Here is a 26,886-nt window from a genome sequence, read left to right as displayed (position 1 = left end):
GCCTTTGATATAAACAACTGAGGATCTTGGAAGAGATTGGTCAGAAAGGATCCTTTATAATGTGGACACTGGTGATATTAATAGGCTGAGTATCAGAATGCCTACAAAAAACAGGTCTCACGATAGTATTCCCTTTCTTACTGCCTGCTGTTTCTGTGAATCTTGAGTGATAGAAAGTGAGAGAGGCTGAGGTCTTCTGGAGTAGTAGAAACATGCTTGTGAAGTGATTATGAGTATGGGTTTTGCTGTCACTCACCTGAAATTCCATTTCTGCCCTCAGCTAGCTGTGTGATCTTAGGTAAGTTATATATATTCTTGGAACCACAGAGCTATAAAAATGGATGATGATGAATGCAATGTATATCTTATTTTGTGTGGTTTAGATAAAACAGTGTATCACAGAATAGTAAATTTTATTTTTTCATTTAAACACAGAGAAACTCTCAGTTACCCCCTTAGGGCCATGTTTCTCAGAGTATGGTCCTCAGATACACACATGTACTCAGCTACTGCATCAGAACTTCTGTGGATGATGTGAGAAGATGCATTTTAACAAGGACCCTTGGTGAAGCTTAGGCACTGAAGCATTTTACAAACATCACCTCAGAGACTGATCCCCAATCTCCAATCTTAAAGTAAAAGTCAATAGAAAAATGAGATTCAATCTGTAGTTTTCAGTTTCCTTACAAGCTATCTATTTTGTATTTTCCAACATATTTTTCTTTATCTTCTGTACCTTTATACTGAAAATGATGTATTTTGATGTAGGCATATTTGGAAGAACTGTTGTTTCTTAATCCCTAACTTTTGAATAAAAATTTCCAAGAGACCAAACCTTTGAATTTCTACATTTGCAGTGCCTGGTTATTCACAAATACTAAATTTAAGTATGACAATGCTTTAATTATCTCCAATTGTATGGGATGTTTTCACATTGAGAGAATGTAGGAGATGAAAGGAATTTTATGCCATAACTATATAAATATTGGAAGCCATCTTTTAACAAAATGTCCTGTGCCTAGCCAGGTTGTGGTTAGAATAAAGAGCCAATCTTGAACAAGAAACAAGGCAATAATTCAAATGAAGTCACAGTGTTCTAGTCAAATAAAGTTCTGTTATCAAATGAGGATCATACTTAGTAAAAACAGCAAAACTTCATTCATTTATTCTTATTTCTACAAATTGCAACATATCTACACTATTCCAAGGGTGACCCCAATAGCAGTGTCCCTGTCAAGCAGACTTGTAGTTCTCATTTCCTGCCGTTGGATATGCATGGAATGACATCAGCACTAAATTGAGTCAGCCTGACTCTTAAGTGCCCAGGAGAGTAAGAGTGAATGTTGGCTCAGTTGAATTAGTTATTTAAAAAAGCTCAATGTTAATACAAATGGTTTAAAATGGGTTTAATCATAACATTGTGTTTGGTTTAAGAAAAACAAAAACTTGTTGCTGTTTGAAGAAATATCAGGTGACATCAGTAGATGAATGGATAAAGAAGATGCAGTACATATTCACAATGGAATACTATTCAGCCATAAGAAAGAAACAAATCCTACAATTTGCAACAACATGGATAGAGCCAGAGCGTATTATGCTCAGAGAAATAAGTCAGGCAGAGAAAGACAAATACCAAATAATTGCCCTCATTTGTGGAGTATAACAACGAAACAAAATTGAAGGAACAAAATAGCTGCAGACTCACAGACTCCAAGAAGGGACTAGCGGTTACCAAAGGGGAGGGGTGAAGGAGAAGGGGATTGTGGGGTGTCATGATTAGTGCACATGGTGTGTGTGGGGTCATGGGGAAGACAGTGTAGCATAGAGAAGACAAGTAGTGATTCTATAGCATCTTACTACACTGATGGACAGTGACTACAATGAGGTATGGGAGGACCTCGATAATAAGGGTAAATATAGTAACCACGTTGTTTTTCTTGTGAAACCTCCTTAAGAGTGTATATGAATGATACCTTAATTAAAAAAACAGGTGAAATGAAACTGGATTGGTAGAGAAGTCACTGTAATGGAGTGATATATTTTAAACTGATCTCTGAACAAGGAGGTAGATAAGAACTTCCATCTTGTTTTCAGCATCTCATTTTGGACAGATCAGTGAACTGGAGATGTGAAGAGAGTGGAATGAATATATACACTGAGAATTTGAAAGTACAGCCTGATTTACTTCATCAGGAAGATGTCTTATATATGCTAAAACCTGCAATAATGATACCGACAGGACAGAAAAGCAAGCAGGCTCCATTGATTTTTCCCTAGATCCTCGTATTCCTTACTAATGCCCTTGAGGGTGTGAATAATGCATGCAACAGATTGCATTAGACGTGATTGTCTCCTTATTGCGTGCATAAGTCAAAAGACATTATTAGTGCATTAGAGGCTGAGGAACAGTTCCAGACTGCAGTCCTTTTGCCTAATGACTGTCACAAATAAGGAACTCAAGAGCCAGAGACCAAAGAAAGCCTTCTTCATACTTCATAGCTTTTCTTGTGAATTGCCTTCTTCTGCATTATTTAAAAAAAAAAATAGTTTATGGAACAAGTAAAAGTTTTCTAAATCTATGGCATTTTTGTTAGCTAAGGAAAGACATAAAAACAGTCTTCATGAAGTGATATTAAGTTATCCCTGTGATCCTTCTAAAATCTGTGGTTGTTATTTCCTTTTTTTTTTAACCTCAGCAAGATCATTGTAAACCAATCAATGTTACAAGCCATGTATGATTGCCTCAACAATTTGTGTTGTCTGGGGAAGGACTATATATCTTAATTCATTATTGTAGCTTCCATTGCTTAACCATGGTAGATATTGAATAAAGCAGGAGATTTCTTCCATGTAATTCCACCTTATTAGTATATAACTGTAAGTATCTTTCCCTTGGTCACATCTTTGTATGTGATGTCAAACATTAGTTGAACTATTTTTCTCCCAATAGAATCTTCACTAGAAATACTCTGACTTTGTCACAAGAGAGGAATGATTAATTTAATATTAGGGCTGCTGGTGCTTCCATAATCTATATCTGCAGTTTTTTGTCACCAACAGCCATGTACATTTTCAATGTCTGGCTTTAGTGAGTATCGCCAGTGATTGAAGCACAAATTCTATCCTTGTGGGGTAGGCTATGCACTTTCCCTTCCTCTGAATGAGATTGGTCCAGAATCACAGAGTACTGATTAAGTTTTCAGTTTAAGATGATGGAATGTGTGGGATTTATAAATGGAAAATTGACGACCTAGAAATCCATGGCCTCTGTACAAAAGCCAAGCTAATTCCTAGAATTTGTAAGAAAAGGTTAGACTTTTGATTTAATAGATAGGAACATATTACTTATTTTAAAAGTTTATTCTAAATTCTCACCGACACTTTAACAGACTCTGCCCCTTGCTACTTAATAGGGTTAGAGTTCTAATTTTAAAAAATTCTTTTTAATTTTAGGGTACTTTTAGATTTATAGGAACATTGCAAAGAAATCCCAGTTTCCATATACCCCACATCTACTTTCCCATTAATATGTTATATTACTATGTTACTGTATACATTTGTCACAACTAATAAATCAATATTGATACATTGTTAACTAAATTCCAGTCCTGAAGTTTAAAAATACATTAGAGTGAAAAAATGATTCATGCATAACTAATTAAATGCTTGATTCTCCATTTTAAAATAAAGATCCATTAGAAAACATATGCAGCAAGAATTGCATGCCACATCAGTTAATAAGCAATGACCTTGTGATGCAGTATAGGTGTCTTGGTAGTAGTATATAGGAGGAAAACAGATATTTTGATGTGTTTGTATTACAATTCCTTTCAATACTGTATTTATTTAATTACTTGTAGAATAAACTTTCCCAGAAATATCATGTATTTAGAAAGACTTGAACAGAAAATTTCCCATTGACTTAAAAAAAATCATTAAATTCCAAGTTCAGTCATCTCAATAGGACCACTGTGTATCAGATGTTTTGCAAAGTGCTTGACCCACAGTATCTTTGGTCTATCAGAGTTGATGTCATTATCACTATCTTACAGATGGAAATTGAAACTCAGCAAGACAAAGCAGTTAGCTTATGGTTACACAGCCAGTAAGGAATACAGGTTAAAAAAAGAGAGAGAGAGAGAAAAATCCAGGGAAAATTCTTTCCTAAGGCATAAAGAGTAGAGAACCATCTCAAATTTTATTTAAGATTTAGGAGATTTAGTATTTAAACCATAATTCCGATCAGTAGATGGGCTGTTTTATCATCTTTGCCATATGTAAATAAAGGTGATTGGTCAAAATTGCGATTTTTAAAAACTCAGTTATTTTAAAAATAGTGTCACAACAGCTTTATTTAAGGAGGGTGATATGACCTGGTTTAATTGCAAAGGCTATTAAGAAGTGTGAAAAATATTAATGAAGTTTATGTTACAGGCTTTCATCTTTTACAATGTTTTTGGTGGTGATTTATAAGGAGAATTAGAGATGAAAATTTATAAAACTGAATGATCTATTTAGGTATCTGGAAATTATTATTACAGAAGGATAAATCACATAACATAGCTATAGCCTATTATTATTACACTAGCATAGCTATGAGTTGTTATTTGCCAAGACTTCCAAGTAAAGAATAGTGAAAAATTTCATGTTGGTTTAGGAAAGTATACGCATATATGTGTGTGTGTCTGTGTATTTTTATTGAATGATATAGGCAATTAGGATGTCTGGGGCTTGGCTATACTCCTGACCTTGAATTTCTTTCTTGATTAGTTGGTGACAAGATAAATACATCTGAGGGCACAATCTGAAAATGTATAATCCTTCTTTGACTGTAATTTCTCAGATTTTCATAGCTGGAGTCCCTTGAATTTTGGGGCTCCAACAGGGTACTGTTTTGAAGTATAAAGAATAATCCAGGCTTATCAAGATTATTTTCAAATGTAAACATCATACTTTGAATAAAATCTATAGAGAATGTTTTGTTCCCATACTGTTTATTAAGTAAAAAGTACATTTCTAAATCAAAGAATATACATGGGTTAATTCCAAATGAGTTTCTCAGGTATCTACTTGCTTTTGGATTCAGAATCTTTTCTTCTTAATCACCAGATATACAACTTAAGATTTTGTATTTCAGCCTAAAGAAACACAATGCATTAACTCAAGGTTTGACATGCTGCAGCTATACAACACAAGTTTCTTTGTGTGCTGGTATTACTCTATTCCCAAAGTTGGAAAAGCACATTCATTAGAGTAATTAATGTTTTTGATGACAGAAGGACTCTTAATGTTACAAAAATCTTTATTTCCCTCTAAATAATATTTGAAGAATGTGGATGATTCTCAAAGGAACCCAAATAAATACCAATGTCAGCCACTGGGTTGACTTCTTCAAATGTAATAAAAATGAGGCACACCCCGAGTGTCCTTGTTATAGCTGGAGTATCTTGAATTCTGAATATCCTTTATGTACTCAGGTTATAGCAAAGAAAAAAAAAACAGGTAAAAATCCCTGTTCTACTCTGTGCTAGTTGGAAAAAGCTAGACAGCAGACAAAATAATGAGATTACATTCTGTGTTAGAAAATAAAGAAGAATAAACAGGCCTAGAGTTCTGGGGAGGGGTGACGATTACAGTTCTTAATGATGACAGGGAGGGCTAACTGCAGAGGGACAGTTGGACAAAGGTCTCAAGAAGGTGAGGGAGTGAGTCATGGAGATTCTGAAAAGAACATCCAAGTGTGAGTGATCATGTGTAAAGGTCCTGAGACAACAGGTACAAAAGGCCCAGAGAATGGTGTGTATTTGAAGGTTTATGACATAACATGTGACCTGCACACAGAAGGAACATAAAACATATTTGATTAAATTAATTAAATTCAGTTTTCAGGTATTTAAAGTGTTTTCCCGGATATCAGAGTCAAATTCAGTTAATTTATTCATTCATTCCCCACAGGTAAAATACTTGAATTTGACAATGATTCACATACTGAAAACAGACAATATGCTTAGTAGGTAGGTTTCCATATCATTCCAAGCCTTATTTTTTCCTTAGCTCTTCAAATCAATGCTTTAAAAAGATAACTTTCTCTCATAATTAGTTGTGAATTGCTTTTACTAGGAGTGTAATTGGTTGTGAAATTGTGCTCTTTTTTAAAAATTTTCTCTCTGTTTTCTGGAGTAAAGCATTCAGTGACTCTTCTTCCTCCCTTTATTTTTGCTCTTTTGAGGAAAGAGAAGAGAAAGAGAAGAGAAAGAGAAAATCCCTGAAAAGATTACACGCAAAGCTCAGTGAGTGAATAGTACCGAAAGGCAAAATCTCTCCTGCACCATGATCACCAAACAAAACAGTTATGAAATGCAAAATAATGATCTAACTCTGCACTTGGAAATAAGGATCCGTCTTTTTCTTATGAATCTAAAACCCTAAAGATTCATCCTCCCAAGGTCTTTGTCTTGCCGTGCTATGTAGATAAATTCATGGTTTTGACACAGTTCTCTCAAGCTGGTGGAAGACCTCTGGTGAGCAGAGACTCCCCTTTCCAAATAGGTATGGAGACAGCATGCACCCTGGCCCCTGCTTCTCAGATTACTGAGCCAGAACTAGTGGCAGTGTTCCTGGGAAAAAGCACATACCAAACAGTAGTCAGTTCTGAAAGTGTGAAAGGGCCACTCTGGTCTTTCGCTCTCTATAATGATTGGCCTTGGATTTAGAAGCCTGAAGGTGAATTATCCTGGTGGGTTCAGATGAGTGCAATTAACTGCAAATTTAAACATTTAAATGGATATGAACTTGGCCTAGAGTATTTCTAGTGTGTAAACTAATTGTAGTCATTTTCTCTATCAGGTTCTAAAATTACCCTTGAAAATGAAAACATTTGCTCCTACACATTTTTTTATGAAACAGCCACTGTTCAGACTGGAAGGGGATAGACCTGACAGAATTTCTGGTTAAATGTGAAGACATTTGCTTGTGTTTGATGAAAAATTCATCTGCTATAAAATCAGACTACATGGATTGGAATACCAACTCCAGCTTCTACTAAATAAAACATTTAGGAAATTGGGGGATAATGATGTCACCTAGCTGGCAAGGTGAAGTTTGAGTTTGGGAATGTTCTCATTGCTTTTTCAAACTAGGTACTTGACTTATTTGTTATATTATCTAGCACTGGGGGACATTAAAAAAAAAATGTCACAGACTCCTTCCTGAAAGAGCACCTTGAAGAAATAAGACCTATTAAGAGCGAGATCCATGGATGATTATCACTATAAACCAGAAACATACTTACATGCCAAAAGTAGAAAGTACAATTTTGAGTCCCCAGGAGGGAAATATTGTTGCAGACTGGCAGTTTCTACTAATTTCTCTCTTCAAAAGATGAGACTTAAGTAATGTCAAAGGTAGAACAGAACTAGAGCTCATCTAGCCCAGCTTCTCATTGCATAGATGTTGAGAATTGCACAGACCCTTTAAGCAGCAAATTAGTGGGCCCAACTCAGCTCGTATCTCCTAAACTCCAGACAAATAATCCCTTCCTCTTTTCATTTGCTCAATGATGGATTCATTGGGCAAGCTGTTTGAGTGTGTGTGTGTGTGTGTGTGTGTGTGTGTGTGTGTGTGTGTATGTGTGTGTTTTCCAGGCACCATTCTGGATGTTGGGAATAAAGCTATGGGCAAAATTCACACAACTCATTGATACTGTGGGACTGGCATTTTAGCAGACAATATGCACAGTGAGTTGAGATTTTTTAAAAATATTTTTATTAGTGGTAGCAGAGTGAGAGGATTGAGGTGGGCAGGTAAGATAGTGAAGAGATCTCTGCAAAGTTGTTATTTGCACAGAGAACTAGATTATAAAGAACAGCTATGGGTGGAAGACCATTGCCAGCAGAAGGAACATACAGATCAAAAGCTCAGAGGAAGAAACAACAAGAAGACAGGTTGGCTGGTGCAGAGTAAGAATGAGAGCATGATGACAGGTAAGATCAGAAGATAGATGTCAACAGTAGGATTTTAAGACAGGCAAGGAAAGATGATGGCATTCAGAGAACAGCAGTTCTTTGAACAAAGGCATGGAGTTAGGGATTAGGCATTCTGTGACCACTCATTGTTCTTCTCTTGATATAAAGTGATACCTCAGGTTGAGAAAGAAGATCCTATTGAACCAAAAAAAAAAAAGAGTGAATACTGTAGGCAACTTGAAAAAAGGTTTTATAAATTCAATCCAATTTAGTTTTTCAAAGTATCGTCTATTTGTAATATCTTGCCAGTCCATTACTCTCTTGAACATGTGTACCCCTCCCTCCTTGCTTTCCATGAGGACGTTTAGTAGGCCGGCGGCTGTGTTGGGAGAGAAAAACTGTTGCATGATGCTCACACCTGCAGCAACAAAAACAAAAGTGAGCCGTGTGGGATCGCTGTGTCTGCGGCTGAGCACCGGCCACTGGGAGCTTCCCTCATCCAAGCCCATCTGTCTTCCTGGGCACTTTTTTGAGTAAGCAAGGGCTGGTTTCCAGGCAGCACTTACATCGTCGGGTTAAATTTATACATCAGAGCATCAGGGGAGAGCACACACCCCTGGAGGCTTCCTTGGGATCGTACATCCTCCTAAAGGAGAAGCTAAAAGTTTTACATCGCAGGATTCACCCAGATGTGGTGCAAAATGCCATTAACTGATTTAAAACCAAAAACAACACACTGGTATCTTAAAGCATTTCATTTCAAGCTTTTATAGGACAGGCAAATACAAGACCCTAAGTTTGATGGACAAAAGACTTTCTGCTTTCTTGCCTTCCAGCATGTTGGCGTCGTCATCACTGTTGGGAAATCTTTCTCCCTATCCTTGAACAATTACCAGGCTGCTATCCTGGACAGAGAATATGTGATTCCTTTGAGAAGTAGAGCCATATTTTGTTCTCCAAAGAGAAAACATTCTTCACTCAAGTTGGAAAGTGGACTTAGGTATTTTCGTTTCTTCCCTTTGATGAACAATCTTCACCTTTTCTTGGGGATAATCAAGGTAATCCTAATTAGTGGAACAAGATCACAGTTTATTTTATTTGCAGCTTTTTCTGATTCAAATGTGTGTACATGTACAAGGAATACATCCCTTCATTTGATGAGAGAGGATCTCAGGATTCACTGTCTCCTCTGAAGAGTAACAGGTCACATGTTGAACAAAGTAGAAACAATTGTAATACCGTTGTCTCATTTTTTTTTTTGACTGTGTCTTTAGCTTGTGCAGTTGCTAATTTTTCTGTTAGAACATAAGGAGTCTTTATATTTAATAGCTTTTTTAAAGTACTGAATGGCAGAAATTAATTTCAGAATGTACAGTCAGTGATTTTTACTTCAGTGTCTCCCTCCTCCACCACAAGGCAAACATTGCCCACAGCAGTATAAACATTCTTAGCAGCAGCTTTGCTTCTCAGCTGTCCTATCCTACACTCCATAGACTGCAAGGAAAATGAAGACTGCAAGAAGCTAGTCTACCTGTTATCGGGAACTTTTGGTGACCCAGTAATAATTGGAGGTGGTTTGGAGGTGGCCATGACACCAGTATTGTTGTAAAGGGTTACGTGAGCAAGGTGTGGGAAGTTGGTAGCGCTACCAGATAGGGAGGCGGTGATCCTGGTTGTGAGCTAGGCCGAGAAGACTACAAGGGCATATCTGCAAGCAAATGAAATTGGGTAATTCAGAACTGTTACAACGTGGTAAGACCTTCCAGTATTTAAGAACTGCTAGTTCTGAACCTAATTCCTGTATACTTAGAAGAGTCTTGATTTTATGCCGAACTTCTTGTTCAAACCCATACATATTTTATGTCAGGCATTAAACAAATATTTGAAGAGAGAAGAGCCACTTGCTGTCGGCTGAGACTGGAAGACAGTGGTGCTGAAAGCCCAAGTAAAGTGCTGTTTCATTGGCAAAATTGAAGAAATCTAGCCTTTCTAGAATGGCTTCTTACAAATTAGTACGCTTGACAAATTTTGTCTTAGTATCCTAAGATAGCAAAATGTGAAGAAAGGATGCTCCACTTTAGAGAATTTAATAGGAGTGACAAAGATAATCTCTCTCTGCTAGGCTAGACCATGAACCATAAAATTATAGTAATAATAATATCTGTCCTTGGCAAAATACTGTCTATGGAGTACTGTGCTAAGTGCTTTACATACTTCACGTGCTCTAACTCATTGAATCCGAAGTACAATGCAGGAGGCAGGTAATGTTATTTAAGATGAGACAATCAAGGTCAAGAAGTATGTTCACTTGCCTGTCACTCAGCTGGTAAATGGAGAGTCCAGGTTTCAGAACAAAGCAGTCTGAACTTCAGAAATCAACCAAAATGACAGTTCTTCCTGGGGCAAATCACACACTTTTTCTGCACTCGTTTCTTTCATATTAAAAAAATAAATAAATTCCTCCCCAATGGGGCTGTTGTATTACGTAAAGAAGTACACATAGGTGCTGACAGCTGCATCGTAGTCTAGTAATGCTAGCTAGTACAGTATACTTTTACCAGAAATCATTTCATTGGCAACATCTCATCTGAAGCTCTGATTTTTCTAGAGGAGTTTGATGTTCCCTTGAATAGATGAATTTGATTCTGATAAAATGTGATCAGTAAGACACTAATCCTGATAAAGTTGCAAACTGGACTATGTAAGATCTAACAGTAAGAAGCACACAGGGGTATAATGGCATGTGTGTATACATATTATATATATGTATGTATATTTTATTATTGTGGATGCCAGATTACATATTTAAACTGTTGTTACCTTGACCTCTTGAATTTTCTCTTAAGTGTCTATTTTAGGAGACTTTTTTGGGAAAAAAATAAAAAGATTACCCTGAAAGTAGACTGCAATATGCTCATCCTTTCAAAATAGATATATGGGGCATCAGAATGGAGCCAGAGAAAAGAAAGTAGATCACTTCTTTTTAAAGTCATCCTCCTTCATCATCTTTTACACTAGTCATCCCACAGTCCCTGGTTTTGAGGTTAGGTAGATTTCTCATAGAAGTAGAACCCACCAAATTGGGATGCCTCAGCTTTGCAAAATTGAGTGCACATTTCTACTTGTGATATTATATATGCAGGAATATATTTATAACTTAGATTACATCACTGATATTTCCTAGTACAAGTTCTGGGACAACATGGCCAGAGGTTGACTGTGTCTTCACCTTTTAGTGGCATGTATCCTTAGGAAAGCTAAATTATCTGTCCTTATTTGCTCACCTGTAAAAAGGAAATAAGTAATCCCCTAAATAATTAAGGTTGTTATGAATGTTAGAATGTATGTGCCCAATATGTAATAATCCTCAATATTAGCTGATATTTATAATTTTTATAAAAATCATTATCATCCTTAGTCTCATTTTTGAGAAACTATAAAGTTTATAGAAAACATAATTCTTAGACAAAGATATCCTATATTTATAAAGTGTGTGAATGTCTCAAAATTAAGATTTTTCCATCAATTAAATAGGAATAATATTTGTCCTGACTATTCACTGGACTCTTCTAGAATTTAATTAGATGCCATTGGTGAAGGTATATGTAACATAAAGTGATACTGGTGTTATATTAATGGAGCCTAAGAGAAAGGAAAGGCACACACCTTATATGAGGAAGGGACAGTCTACATTAAGAGAAATAGAAGACTATTTTCCTGAAGTCTCTTAGATGTAGGCAAGTAGACATTTGGGACTCATGAATATTGATATGGGAGGTTTATTTTTATACTTATGGAATATAAAATGCTTTTTATGGACAAGCATGGTTGAAATTATAGATTACAATTTATAGTGGGTGAACATTTTTTATTTTCTCTTCAAATCTTAAACTTCCACTGGTACTTTATCTAATCAGGTGATGTATGATATATGTTGTTACAGAGTTTTCATATTTAGAGAGATGTGAAAATCAGCTTGGCACAGATGGGAAGCCTTGAGGAGGCTATAGGCATAACACTTCATATCTGCTTACCAAAAGGCACAAGAAATACTGTAGGGGAGGGGGAGAAAGTAGAAAGAGAGAGAGAGAGAGAATATCAAAGTTTAATATGTGTTGTTTTTTTAGCAAAAGAGAAAGCAGTATAAAATAGTTTTGGATTGACATATTTGAACACGCAAAATTTAATTTTTTTTCAAAAAGCAATTTACTATATTGAAGGTTTCCATTTTTGCTTCTGTAAATTTCTGAATAAAGCCTATTCCTTTTAATGTGTCCTGACAATCCTTCCAATCTCAAAATCTGAGCTATCTGTCAGAAATCATTATGCCAGTTGTATACTGAGCTTTGTGATATTTTACATTTATATTGAGTCTTTCAATCATTAGTAAAATGTATTAGAGTGCTTTAAGGATCCTTCTTATAGAGTAACAAAAGGAAATCATAGTTTAAAACAAAACAGCTTTCCATATTTTACAGAGTGTACTGGGGAAATAGTAAGCACGAAAGAATGGGATTTCTGGGTCTAGGTTGAGGCGATGTGTTGGAATCAGGGAATTACAGAATGGAATGCTGAAAGGTGCCTTAGACATCATCCAGGTTCACATCCCCACTTTCAATGAGAAAATGGAGCAACACAATGAACTACATAAGTGATTCTCAAAGTCAGGTTCCTGCAACATCCATATCATCTAGGAACACAGCAGAGATGCATGTTCTTAGAGCTTACACCCTGGACCTACTGAAATTCTAGGGATTGGGCCCAGAAATCTGTGTTTCAACAAGCCCTCCAGTTGATTCTCATGCATGCTATAGCTTGAGAACCACTGGACCAGATTTTAATTTTTCTAATCCTATCCCAGTGTTTTTCCATTGCAACATGCTGTTTCTCTTCTCTCGTTCTTTCTCTTCTAATTGAGGGGAAAGAGACATTCTAAACTGTCTACGCAAGCAACAAGTATAATAGAAAAACTGAGGATATTACTCTATAATACATCTTTGCATGACTTGAGAATCTTTAGACAAAAGTAAGACTTGAACAATGCAGATAAATGTCTCATTTCCCAAAATTGTAGAACCCTGATTTTTCCTAAAATTTCTACTAGGTATTGAGGGATATTACTCTAGCCTCATACTATTTAGAAAGAGCCCTAACATCTTGATTAAATGAGTCAACTGTACATCTGTTCACCTGTCTTGCACCCAGATTAACAAAAAACTGCAAAAACTGATAAACAGAGCCTGAGCCATCCTTTACATTTTTTTGCCTTACCCAGCAAATACGAATACATCCTTCACAACCCTGTAAATGTAGGTATATTGCTCTGAATTCTGAATGCATGTTTTAGAATGCTGAGTATAGGACAAATGAAAATTTATAAATATTTGTATTTAAATAGACTAAAAGTAGATTGCCATTATTGAACTCTGGATAATATGTAAATTGCCCTCTTGATTGGCTTAAAATTGGTCTACTTTGATTCATTATAATTCTCCCATAAAATAATTGTAAAGAGGATTCTTTTATAAACAAATCAGGTGCAGGTTTTTCATCAGTGAATGTAAGACACAATGAGAATCTTTTGCTGGAAACAAGCCAATTTTTCCATGAAGCTAATAAAACTCAAACTGCACATGCATAGGCACTTCCAAAATCTAGTGTCTAATTTTGGACTTGTAATATTTTATTCTTTCACTTAAAGAGCAAGCCCCAAATTGTATAAGCTTCAGCCCACAAAATCTAGTTCCATCTTGCTAGGAAGTGTTAGGTACTTTTGTCAGTGGGCAGAAATACTGTACACATTGAACCGGGTAAAAGCTTTTCTGTTTATGCTCAATGAACATTGAATCAAAATGAGTACCCATGTCTGTTTTAAAGCAGATAGAAATTGTTTCTGTGTAAGTGCGTTGACAGTTACTACTGGCTTTGGATTAGCATTAGACTAGGGTGTCAATCACTTCTCTAGCATTTGAGATTTCCTTTCTGTTGAATAGCAAAACACAAGAAGCCCCTAGCAGCTTATTGTGATTAAGGCAATGGAGTGTGCACTCACACACCTATAAATGTAAGTCTTTAAATGCTTTCACAAGAAGGGCAACTTTACTTTTGGTCAGTTCTGGCCCCAATAATTCAAAAACACTTTTCAATTAAAAAAATTTGAAGAGAAAGCATCTTGATTCATTTCTGAAGATAATGCCAAATGCTTAGTGAATACATATGTCTTTGGTTTGTTTGTGTGGCTTCTATATCTAATGCCTTGGGATAGCAGTGTGATTTACATCTTCATCTTAGTGAAAGAGTGTTTTATTTTGTTTTTATCATTGAAGAAAACGGAAAGGTGATTCAACTGTAAATATGACCCATTTAAGTAAGTTTGGATGTTATAACTTGGAAATTTCAAAATTCCCAGTGGGATGGTACATTATTACTGTGGTCTTTTTTGGTTGGTATTTTGAAAGTTGAAATGTGGTCAGCAATGCTTTTACATCGCTACTGCTATGGAAAGGGAGTTATGAGGGGGAAATAAGCCATGTAGTATGTCTAAATAATAGCAACAATGGTAACATTCAACATTCTAATACTCTTATGTGTTGAGATTAAGAGCCTTTAGACTCCTTTCCTTTAGGGCTTTAGACTCTTTACATCTTTCCTCAGCTTTATTGTTAAGTAGTTGTCATCTTGCCCAAGGTAATTAATCTCTCCTAGCCTCAATTTCATTGTATATTAGACTTCTGTAGATGGTGCCTGGAACACTGCTGATAATAAAAAAGTATGCAAAACAGGCTTCATAGCTTTTTCAGTGAAGGAATCTGAGGCCCATTTTGTATACATGGTGTTATGGGAGGATATAGGTTGAAAATGAAAGTACCTCTTGCCTATACTTGTCTATATTTGGGTGACAAAAGAGTGAATACTAGTGCTACAGGGATAGACATTACTGGCAGAATAAATGGTGAAGGCAGGAGGGACAATTAACTGTCATACTCTTCCTCTGATCTCTTGATGACCATTAGATGATGTGATCATTTAGAGGAGTAGGTTGTGTTGTATTTGTGTTGTGTTCTGTCTTGATGCTTTCTTTTAAAAGCTGGTGGCTTGTAAATAGACTCAGAAGTGACTGGTGGTTACCATGGGGAAAGGGTTAAACTGGGTTGGGAGAAATAGGTGAAGTGGATGAAGAGGCCTGAAATCTCAATCATAATATAAAATAGTCATGAGGATGAAGGTACAACATACAGAATATAGTCATAAGTTCTGTAACACCTTTCTATGTTGACTGATATTAACTACACTAGTTGGGGTGAGCACTTAATAATATATATAACTATTGAATCACTATGTTGTACACTTGAAACCAATATATATCAACTATACTCCAATAAAAGAAAAAGAAGAGCTGGTGGCTTATTAAATTTCCTGCCATTCATGGCTAAAAGTGAGAGCTTTGGATCCCCAAAGGAGCACTGTGGACATTGTCTTATGTAGTACTACTAAGAAACTGAGTTCCAGAAGTTATGAAAATTCACATTGACTGAACTTCTGTGGTGTGTCCAATAACTGTGATACCAATAAAGACTTTTGCTTTTTTTCAAAATGACAAAAGAGATCACAATTTAAGATTAAAGTACTTCCCCTGGCCTTCCTTCCACATATTAATTTATTCTCATTCAATCTGAAGTTAGCCTGTTGGTTAGATCTCTCCAGAAAGTAGTATTCAAACATCAGACCCGAACAAGACCAACACTACATGAGGGCAGAAAATGCAATTCATGGTGTGCTCCATGGCTTTGCTAATGTTTTGTTATCGTTCTTTAATTACCCAACAGCTGGCTACAATCACTGAAATCTCTACCATAGGAATCAGTTCTTGGATTGAGAAATTCTTTCCAAAATACCACAGATAAAAGTTTCATATTTGGCCTTGGGTGGTTTAACTTCAATTTGGTCAATGGGAAGACTTGACTCATCTTTTTCTATTGATGTACATATCTCATTGTGATTAGTTGCATTTGTCATTGGATACCAGGAAAATGTGGGTAAGGTGAATATATAGATATTATATTGCGTTATAATCAAAAAGCCCATTTATACATGTGTAACTCTTCTCTCCTCCTATCTGAGCCCATGCAAGGTCTCATAATTCTTCTCAGCCCATGAGTGTTCTTCAGCTCCTAAGGAGTTGTACAACTTCAAGAATGGAGCCGTTTCAGAGACTAATAATATATTAATTCTGATATACTAACACTAGTCATAAGAATAATTTTAAAAATATGTTGTAATTTCAGAAGGATAATTATGCAAATGTGTGATTTTTTTATTCAAAAGGTATTTAAGTAAAAATATTAAAGGTAGATTATATAAAAATAGCAGATGTCCATTGTTATAATACAAATAATACAAAGAAGAATATAAACATAATTAATATTAAGTATTACTATGTGCCAGGTATTTGATTACCACTTTACATCATGAGGTAAGTAATGCTTTTCCATGGTATAGATAAGGAAACGATGGCTTCAAGAGATGAAGTAACTTGCCCATAGTCAAACCCTCTGCAAGTAGTGAAGTTAAAATTTGAACCTGGGCACTATGACTTCAGAAACTATAATTATTAACCACTATGTTTTATAAATTCAGCCCAAATTCACAATTCCCTGTCAACATCCTTCAAGACATTGTGAATATTTATATGCATGTACATGTATATTGCCACAAAATTTCATATAAATGAGATTTTTATAGGTCATTATGTAAACCACCTCTTGTTCTACAATAAGTCACAGGCTTCTTACTATATAAAAAAGGATAGAGGTACAGAATTTTAAGGGCTGTATAATATTACATTCTATGCTTTAGAATAGCAGGGTCCTACTGATCAATATGTGTTACAATCTATTTTATAGATAGACACTAATTCTCTAGACTATCCTTTTCCATATACCTTTATATATTGATAAGATTGTTTTTTTTAGGGTAGATCCCAATAGGAGGACTAATGGAGCAGAGTATATATGTTTTCTATTTTCTTACATCTTTCTAAGCAATCAAACAGAAAGGTTGAGCAAATTTACCTCCCACCCATGATAGAAACGGGCAGCACTGGCAGCTCTATGGCCTCTCCCTAGAGCTTTGCCATTTGGGGGCAGCTGCTCTGGTCCTGGGACTTGGCCATGCTCGCCAGGGAGCAAGGTGGAGGAATTCAACACTGAAGACTTCACCTTGGAGGAGGATGAGGACTTTGTGCTCTCAGACGGAGAGTACAGAGATGATGCCAATGAGTTAGTGAAGGAAGATGAAGAGCAGACACAGAAAACCAAGGGTAAAAATGAAAGGCTCAAGGCACTGCAGCCAGGAGGAGAAAACAAGGTGACTTCTCATAAAAAGAGGAGGAGAATGCCGATGAGGGGTCTGGAGGAAGCAGCAATGAGCAGGAAGATGAAGCTGCAGGGCAGGAAGAAGGCATTGGGTCGGAGGCTGTAAGGAAGGAGGAGGAGGATGAACTGTGGGCCATCTTCCTCAACGACGGAGGGCCAAAATCAAAAGTGCCCCTGAATACACAAGTTAAAAGAGGAGAGGAGGCTGAAGAGACAAGTTCAAGTAAATTTTTGTTAAAAGCAAAATAGCTAGAGAAATCTAAAGAAATAGAAAGAGTTATAAAAATCACCAAGGTGTTTGATTTTGCTGGTGAAAAAGTCAGGGTGAGTTAGGAAGTGGAGGCCACATTTAAGAAGCCAAATCTTTCTTCAAGCATGATGAGAAACCACAGGCACGTCCATCAGCTCTGCCATCACTTCCTGCAGGGTCTGGGGTAAAAAGATCAAGTGGCATGAGCAGCCTTCTGGGAAAAATTGAAGCCAAAAAGTAGAAGATGACCACCCTAGAGAAGTCCAAACTGGGCTGGGATAACTTCGAGGAGGAAGAGGGTGTTGGTGAAGAACTAGCCGTCTGTAACTGAGGTAAGGAAGGGTGCATTGAACAGAAAGCTTGTCTAGATCCAGTGGATCACAGGCAGTTTTTTATTTTTTTTTTGTGCTATCCCTGTTTCCTGCACCATTTTCTAAGATGAAAATGGTATTATTTATTATTTGAAAGTAATACATTCATTTCTAAAAATCTTACAGTATTACTTTTTGCACTTATCACATTAGTCCATCTACATTTTGTTTTTGAATGTAGTTGGAGGTAGGAATTCTAAATTTATTTCTTTTACATGGATGGTTTATGACAACACTGTTTATTAAATAAATCATCTTTTTCTTCCCATCTGTAACTTTAATAGATGATGCCAAATTTGCTTCCATATAAAGACTCCAGAAAACTAAAAAAAAAAAAATTTGCCTCCATAGCTTTTGTGCCACAATGATGAGAGTACCTGTGTCCTTACATCTTTGCTAACAAGGTGTGTTTTCATTCTTTTGGATTTTCCCAGTCTGGATAGATGAAAAATGGTATCTCAGTGCAATTTTAAAATGCTTTTCTGTAAGTGAAATTGAGCATGTTTTCATATGTTTATGGGTTATGTGAATTTTTTTTCTTGTGGACTTTTTCACTTCTTTTGATCTTTTTTTTTTTTTTTTGAGAGGGCATCTCTCATATTTATTGATCAAATGGTTGTTAACAACAGTAAAATTCTGTATAGGGGGGTCAATGCTCAATGCACAATCATTAATCCATCTCAAGCCTAATTCTCGTCAGTCTCCAATCTTCTGAAGCATAACGAACAAGTTCTTACATGGTGAACGAAATCTTAGATAGTGAATAAGTTACATGGTGAACAGTACAAGGGCAGTCATCACAGAAACTTTCGGTTTTGATCATGCATTATGAACTATAAGCAATCAGGTCAAATATGAATATTCGTTTGATTTTTATACTTGATTTATATGTGGATCCCACATTTCTCCCTTTGTTGTTATTATTATTTTTATTTTTAATAAAATGCTGAAGTGGTAGGTAGATGCAAGATAAAGGTAGAAAACATAGTTTAGTGCTGTAAGAGGGCAAATGTAGATGATCAGGTGTGTGCCTATGGACTAAGTATTAATCCAAGCTAGACAAGGGCAGCAAAACATCCACGGATGCAGAAGATTTCTCTCAAAACAGGGGGGTGAGGTTCTGAGCCTCACCTCTGTTGATCCCCAATTTCTCACCTGATGGCCCCCCTGCAACTGTGCCTCACAGGCAGTTTTAAATTGAGTGAGATCTCAGGCTGAGCAAAATGAAACACTGATGTTATGGGGATAATAAATAGCAACTCAATCGTTTACAATGTGAGCTTCTGGTGTGTCTCTGAAATGCTTCTGGTGTTTCACATCAACTGTTTCCCTGCAAGGTCTTCTTTTCTACATTGAATTTCTGTTTTTGTATCTTGATCTCAGGTGGCTTCATTCAGTTTACTTCTAAAAGTATGTCCTTGAAAAAAATTAAGAAAAAACAAGTTGGTCCTATGGGAGAAAAAAAGTACAGCACCCTGGTCCTAAATGTCCTTTTCAAAATTAGGTTATATCAATATTTTTTTTAACTTGACCAATTATTGTTGATGTTAGGGTTATTTTCATGTTTATTGTCATTTGCATCTGTTAAGGAATTGATAAATTCATATTTTTAAGTAGCTTCATCATCAGAATGAGTATACTTGAACTTTTAGAATCTTATGATATTAGCAAATTTATGGTTTCTTTCTTTTTCACTTATATTGCTCCCTTTAAAATCTAATGCCTTTTTAAAAAAACAGAAATATCATAGTTGAATACTATAAACTTTGCTCCAAAAAAATTAAGATAATCTCTTAAACTTTCTGAGATGGCATTAAAATGTTATAGGACTATGTGGTTTTATATTACTGGAAAATTTTTGTAATTTTTTTATCACAAAACTTTTTCTGGAAGATTTTATGTATATATAAGATATATGTAAATATATGTAATAAAACATAAATGGTTTCCTATATTTGATAGATTGTTTCCCAAAAATGAAAATTCTAAATGTGTTAGCATTGTACTCTTTCTTCCATGTGAGTCAATCTGTAGACATAAATGATTCAAAAAGCAAAACAAAAGTTTCTCTGTGTAATGTTACTGTTAAAAGCTATACCTTGCTAGTCTTTCTAGTGAAGACATAAATGTAAAGACATGCAAACTTTAAAATCAACCATATTATTTTACTCCTCTTAAATAGTGCCAATTTTATTTGGTCTTCCTGCAGTTATGTGTATGTTCTATGTATGTGCATGTGTGTTAATGGAAATCTTAAGTGTGATTTTCCTACTGAAATGCTGGCGGGGAAAAGGGAAAAGGCATATAATTTAAATATCATCATGATAGAGGACATAGAAAAGTAGTTTTGAATTTTTCCATTTCTATCACTCTCACCACTTACAAATTGATTTTATGAGTCTGTCAGGCTTTATGAAAGACAATATTTGGCAAATTATACCATCTTATATACAAAAATATCTAAAAACCTGACATCTTGGAGTTTCATTTGATTTTGATTACTTATGTCTCCAGTGTTGTTTGCATTTGTCTAATGTACTTTTTGTCTTTGGTTAGTTGCTTAGTTGCAATCCTGTGTATTTTCCCTGATTTTGGTATATCTTTAAATATATTCAATTGACATCCAGATTTTTCTACTTTGATTTGTTAATAGAGATGCTAAGTCATTTGGATATTTTCTGTGATTGCTAGGCCACAATGAAGTGGGCACATTTGTTGTTTCTTAGGATTCTTCTATTACGTACATTTTCAAGATATAATAACAGTCCAGAAGCTTCTAAGTTATAGTCTATTGAATCCCTCCTTCTAGAAATGTGTTAAAACATTGACATAATGCCCTTTATTCCTATTCTCTTTCCTAGATGTTTCTATCAAATTTTATGATAGATCCTAATAGATAAATCCAAGCATAGTTCCATTAGATTATTGGTAATTGTTAATCCTTATAAAAATTGCCTTTTCTACTTTTTTTACCCTACAGTCTTGTCAAGGTAATAAATTGAATTTTAAAATGTGATCATTGGCTTCAGAAACTCTACTGTTTTTAGGTTTTAATTCATACTTAAGGTTCTTTCTGGAGATCATGATAACCATTTGTCCTTGTCATTTTCTATTTTTAAGATATTCTCTCCAACCCTCTATCTTTATACAACCTCAAATTTTGCTTATAATTTCTCTTATGCTTTTAACTTGCATGTTTCTAAACTTAAAAACCAAATTTTATTCTTTTATATTGATGATTTTTTAAGTAGTAAATTTTATGCCACTCTTCCTTGAAAATGCCATTTTTATGGCATTTTATGACAAATAAAATATATTTAAATAGGTTTTTTTCCTTCATTAGAAAAAAGAACAGATTAATTTTAGGGACTCAATATTCCCCCTTAAACATAAGAAAATTATATTTTTTGTATGTCTTAGAACTATGCTCTTTTTAAATTCATTCACTATTAACAGAAAGATTTGTGTCTTTGGCTTTTTTAATTTCTGAGTTTAAAGAAATGCACATTATAGTGTGAAATGATTAAACTGTCACCTGCTTAACACATAAGGCAGAGTCTCCTTTAATGTTGCATATTCACCCTTGTTTATCTTAAACCCCTGCAGTGAAGGAGTAAGTACATATTTCAAAAGAACAAGCCAGTTCTATCTTTGAAATGGCCTGCAAAATCATGGTGTTCAGAATTTGGGACTTCTATTTTCCTAGAAACAATACTGTAAAATTTAGAGATTAAGTAGAGGCTAAGTGTTCAGTTCTTAAATTAAGGCAACTGAAAAGTGAGCTAGCTGGCAACACTATTCTATATATCCTTTTCTCTGAGAAAATGTATTTCACACTCCCTTTTGCTGAAAATGCTCTAGAGAGAGCTTGTCTGTGACCTCTGTGGTGGAAACCAGCTGCTTATAAATATGAGTGAGCCATTAAACAAAGAAGCCCTCATGGGTAATTTGCTGGGAATGGCCTGGGATCCTAGCATTCTGAATTCACAATATTACAAACCTGTTTCCCATTTAGTTTTGAGATTATTTGCATAAGGGTAATTAGGATTACACTTATTATTTTTCCTTTTTGATGTTTTGGACCCATTTCAACCTATAATAATGTAGTTGACAAGATTTATGTTCAGTTGAAGATATAGTTGCTCTTCACTTTACATAGTGGCATATCCAATTGCCATATGTAAAATATTTTACAGATAAGGTCATGTTTCTTTATAGGGGAATACACAGAAAGATGATACCACCCATTCTGTCATTTAAGTATTTGAAAATTCAGGTTTTTATTCTTTCCAAAATGAGTACAAGAAGGGCCAGAAGAATAAGGTAAAAAAGCCATGGGCTTTAAAATCAAGAGTCATTCAAATTCCAGCTCAAATGTGTGAATTCAGGCACATGTATTAACTCTTCTGAGTTCAGTTCTCTATCTATGGAATCGAATAATACTTCAAAGAAATACTTACCACTTCAATCCTGAATTCTCCTGTTTAACCTTCCTCCTTCTCTTGTCCCCATCTCTTCAAGGCATCATCTGCCTGGTTCTTTAAACCAAAACCATGGAGTCATCCTTGATTCCTTTTCTTTCCCCTCAGCACATGGAACCCAGTCTACCTGAACACATCCTCGTGTATTCAGTTTTCTCTCTCTACATCTGGGCATTCTGTCCAAACCACTATCTTCTCTACCTAGATTATTGATTGTTCCTTCAAGTCTGTCTTCACATAGTGAGTGGAGAAATCTTTTTAAGTAATATTGATCAGGTGTGATAGCCCTGCTTAAAATCCTTTCAGTCAGTGCCTTCAGACCAAAATCCCTTCAGGGACCTGTGAGTTTCAGTGTTATCTGCCCCTCCCTAGGTTTGAATTCCCCCTCAACTTCCTACCCTATCTCTTTTACTCCTTATTCTTGTGTACCTTGCCTCAAGGACTTAGCATGAAGTATTTCCACTATCTGGAATGGTCTTTCTTGACACCTTCTGGTGGATAGCTTCTCATCATTAATTTCTGGGCTTCATTATTTTGGCTTCAAAGAGATCTTCCTTCACCACCCTGTGTAATGTATACACTGCCCAACACACATCACTCTTTAACATAGCATCCTCTCTCACTGTCCTTATATCACTTATTAATAAGTAACATTGTTTATGTTATTACTATCAATTTATTGTCAGCTTCAACCAGTATCACCTGCCTGGTATAAATAAGAAAGTAAGTGCCATGAAGGCAGACATTTAGTCAATCTTGTTCATGCTGTATCTACAACACCCAGAACAGTGTGTAGCGCCTATTAGGCAGTCCGTATATACTTGTGGAAATAACTGGTAGGTGCTAAAACTTTTCCAGGAACGTCTGTGTGTTTTCCCAAGTAGCTGTGCCAATTTTTATAGAGGATGCACATAGTTAACCAGACACTGATAGCATCATTGACAATCTTCTGGCACAAAAAAGGAGACTCACAAGTAGGAGCAAAGAGAGACAGAGGTAAAGCAGGGAAAGAGATAATGGTACTGTTTTTTCCATAAGTGGAACATACCACTCAGAGCATGCCATTTACCTGGGTCTTCAATGGCTTAAATTTCGTGAATAAATGTCAAATTAATTTTGAAACAGTTACTGGAACAGTGCTAACTGAGGCAGAAAATCATTTTAATATGAGTAGAATGAATTATTCCTCAAGTGTCCTTAAGGTTTGCATGTGTGCTATAATGGAGTGCAGACATGTTAAATTTTGCAGTAAAGTATTCATATATTATAGGATTAATTTGCAATATTTAATGTTGTGGCATATTGTATAACATTTACAGAAACATGTTCTTTCATTTGAAGTGAGAATCCTCTTAAGTTAGGGCTTTGCACATTTCCTGATGAGATATAAATTAAAGTTAGAGTAAGGACTGGAATTCCATGGAGCACATTCTATCCCTAACTCCAGTGTTTAATCAGACATTTGTAGTCAAATTACTTTCATCTCCCTTTTGTTCCCAACTCAGTAGTAACATTTTCCAGGTATTTTTAGAGAATTAATTAATACCATTAATTAATTTGTTTCCATTATTGCTCTAATAACTCTGTTACCCCTCAGAGTAATTCATTGTGATGGTATGGACCTTGTTTGCCAAGTGCAATACAATAGCCTTTGTTGAATAAGATTCTTCTGTGGATGTCAGTCAATTAACTGAAGTGGTTTTTAAATACCTACCTTGTGAGCTATTTTTTTGCCCAGGGCCCTGTAGAGACTTCAGAAGTACATTACTGGGTTGCTACGTTCAAAAACTTTAAAATCTAGTTGGGAAGAAAAAACTAACTTATAAGACCATCTAAAATGATTCAATACATAATTAGCTCCCACAATGTGTGGCATGAATAGTAGGAGGTAGGAGAAGTCCTAGGGTAATTGATACTGAAGCTCCATTCTCAGACCCAGAGTTTTGGTCTCATCGTTCCCACTGAGAAGTTACTTCCATGTTTACATCATGCCAGAAAGTGTATTCTTGGTTATTTTTGTCCCTAAATCTGAATACTCCTTCATCTTCAAAAGATGCTTATTAAACTATGAATAACTTCAGGAATGGCAATACTCAACAAAGTCAACATTCATGGGGTGTCTAGAGGAAAGGGGGAGGGGCACACTGAGGAATAATGGAACAAATCACCAAAGAGTGCTTAATGAATATTAATTATGTATGTCCATATGTTTTCCCATTTCGTCTTGCAAAGATTTCCTTGTGCACATTTCACGATTGAGGAAATAGGCTCAGAGAAGGGAAAGAACTGGCACCAAATAGCTCTGCTAGGAAATCACAGAGGTAGAACTTGGACTCCTCTTTCCAAAGCTACTCGCTTTCTGCAGTGTCTTACAACCTACTGTATTGAAAAATCTATAACAGCAGTGCACTACAAAGAGGGTTTATTGCAGGTGTTTTGGGAGTATTTGGTTAATTTCCATTAGTTTCCTTTATTGTCTGATTTACCCCAGTGAACTTCAGAACATGTGATAGAAAGGATCTTATTAGCCAATACATTATAAAATGAAGTAATCAAATCTCCATTTGACAAGATCATTTCCGTTTCCAAGAAGTTCTCAAACTAAGGTGGGGTAGAGATAAACATCAACAATTATAAAACAAGAAGTGTCAGCAGTGAAATTCAAGAGATGAAATTTTTTTTTTTTACTGCTAGTTTCTCTTACGTTCTTCAAAGATCAGTTTTTTAAGGAAAATAACATGGGGAGGATTAACATAGAATTATGCTCCCTGCCCAATTTATAAAAGAATAGTATTTCAAAATTGTTAAAGTATCTTGGTGAAGTTATACAATATTCCAACAAGAATCTGTTTTCCCCATAGATCTAATTTTCATGTTACATTTTCCCAAGAAGTACCAACTCGGCACTTTGCTTCATTTATTCAAAACTAAGCTACTCGTTTAAATATTGCCTACAAAGAGCTTAAGGTCACTTAATGAAATTTCATTATACCTATATCATATACAGACTTGCCTAATTTCTGGGAATTCTTCTGTAGTCATTTTACTTACACATGCCAGGAAATGTCAAAGAAAATTCAGCACCATATATATCAAAAGAGGAGTCTGGAGAGGGAAAAAAGAAAAGAATGCAATCTTTTTTAAAATGAGAAATTGATTCACCAGTGCTATGTATGATCATCTGTGCTCTAGCTCCGCACTGTCCGTTAGGGCAGCCACTGCCATGTATTTCTGTTGGACAGAAATTATCTAACTGAAGAGTCAAACCATCTCGGACATCCCTTCCACACACTGATATTGATTCTTACTGCCCATAACTTTGAAATTCAAGCCCATGACATGGAAAGCCTGACAAGTAAGGTTACATCAATGGCCATATCATCTCAAGTCACTTACTACATGTACCATCTACCTGTTGTCTATCAGGAAGTAGAGACGTGGAAACGATAGAGCTTCTGCTGTGTATCTGGATGCCTCGATAGGGCAAGCATCCACTTAACAGTAATTCAAGACATGTTGAGCAAAGAGCCCTAAAAGACTGGTAAAATGCCTTGTAGCTTCAGGAAAGAGAGAGAGAGAAAAATGAAACAAATTCATTTTATTTAAGGACTTAAGGAGAAAGAGAATTTGGTTAGAAGGCCTGTCTATCCAGAAGGAAAATCATAAGCAAACCTGAACAGTGGGAAAGGAAGAATCTTTTAAGTAAGAGAAATAGAAAACAAGTAGGAAGGACAGGTGACATTTGAATTGTGGAAACCCTAACTGTCAAGGTGGCAAAAAATTTATCTTTAATTTGTTAGGCTATGGGAAGAGACTTAAGGCTTACAGACATACCAGAATTGCAGCTTTGAGGAGTTATAAAATGATGGCATTTGGATTCAAATGGAAAGATGGTAATTAGGACACAGTTGTAGCCTTTCAGGATATAGTAGGATGGTAGAATGAGGATAGAAGCAAGAAATGGACATCAGAGGCATTCCGGAGTCAGTTCATTACACTGAGGCCTAAAATGGACACATTCTGTAATCGTATTTAATCCTGTATGTGTGTGTGCGTGTGTGTGTGTGTGTGTGTGTGTGTGTGTGTGTGTGTGTACAGAGAAAGGACTAAGTGTGCACAGTAAATATGCAAAGGGATGGGGCCTTTTGCTTTAGCATAGACCACAAAAATTTACTAACATGTGATGATGGAATATCCAGTCATATATTTCTGACATGGAAATATAATGGCTGTTCCTCAAGGGAGTTGAAAAAGTTCTTCAGCTCCTTTGATTGTAGCAGAGAAAAGGACGATATGGACGTGGGAATCTTCCCATGTAACAGGCCCAAAAAGTGGAAGTAGGGCAAAGAAAGCAAAAATGTCCCGGGAATCTGTTTCCAGCCTTTGGGCCTAAACAAGCAATTGTTGGATTGAAAATTTGTTGTTTCTTTGTTAGCTGGTCTGAGC

The 26,886-nt window shown here is 35.8% G+C and overlaps 1 protein-coding gene and 1 pseudogene across 2 annotated transcripts in view; both read left to right on the top strand.

Moving 5' to 3' along the window:
- The window catches only part of PRKG1 (protein kinase cGMP-dependent 1), a 1,271,722-nt gene that overhangs the window by 565,695 nt on the left and 679,141 nt on the right, over nucleotides 1–26,886 (top strand). The window lies entirely within an intron of this gene.
- Nucleotides 16,475–19,730, top strand: LOC108390997 (craniofacial development protein 1-like; annotated as a pseudogene).

The sequence above is a fragment of the Manis javanica genome, chromosome 7 (genome assembly GCF_040802235.1).
Source record: "Manis javanica isolate MJ-LG chromosome 7, MJ_LKY, whole genome shotgun sequence".
NCBI lineage: Eukaryota > Metazoa > Chordata > Mammalia > Pholidota > Manidae > Manis > Manis javanica.
The sequence above is the reverse complement of the archived record's forward strand: the minus strand, read 5'-3'. Positions and strand labels throughout refer to the sequence as shown.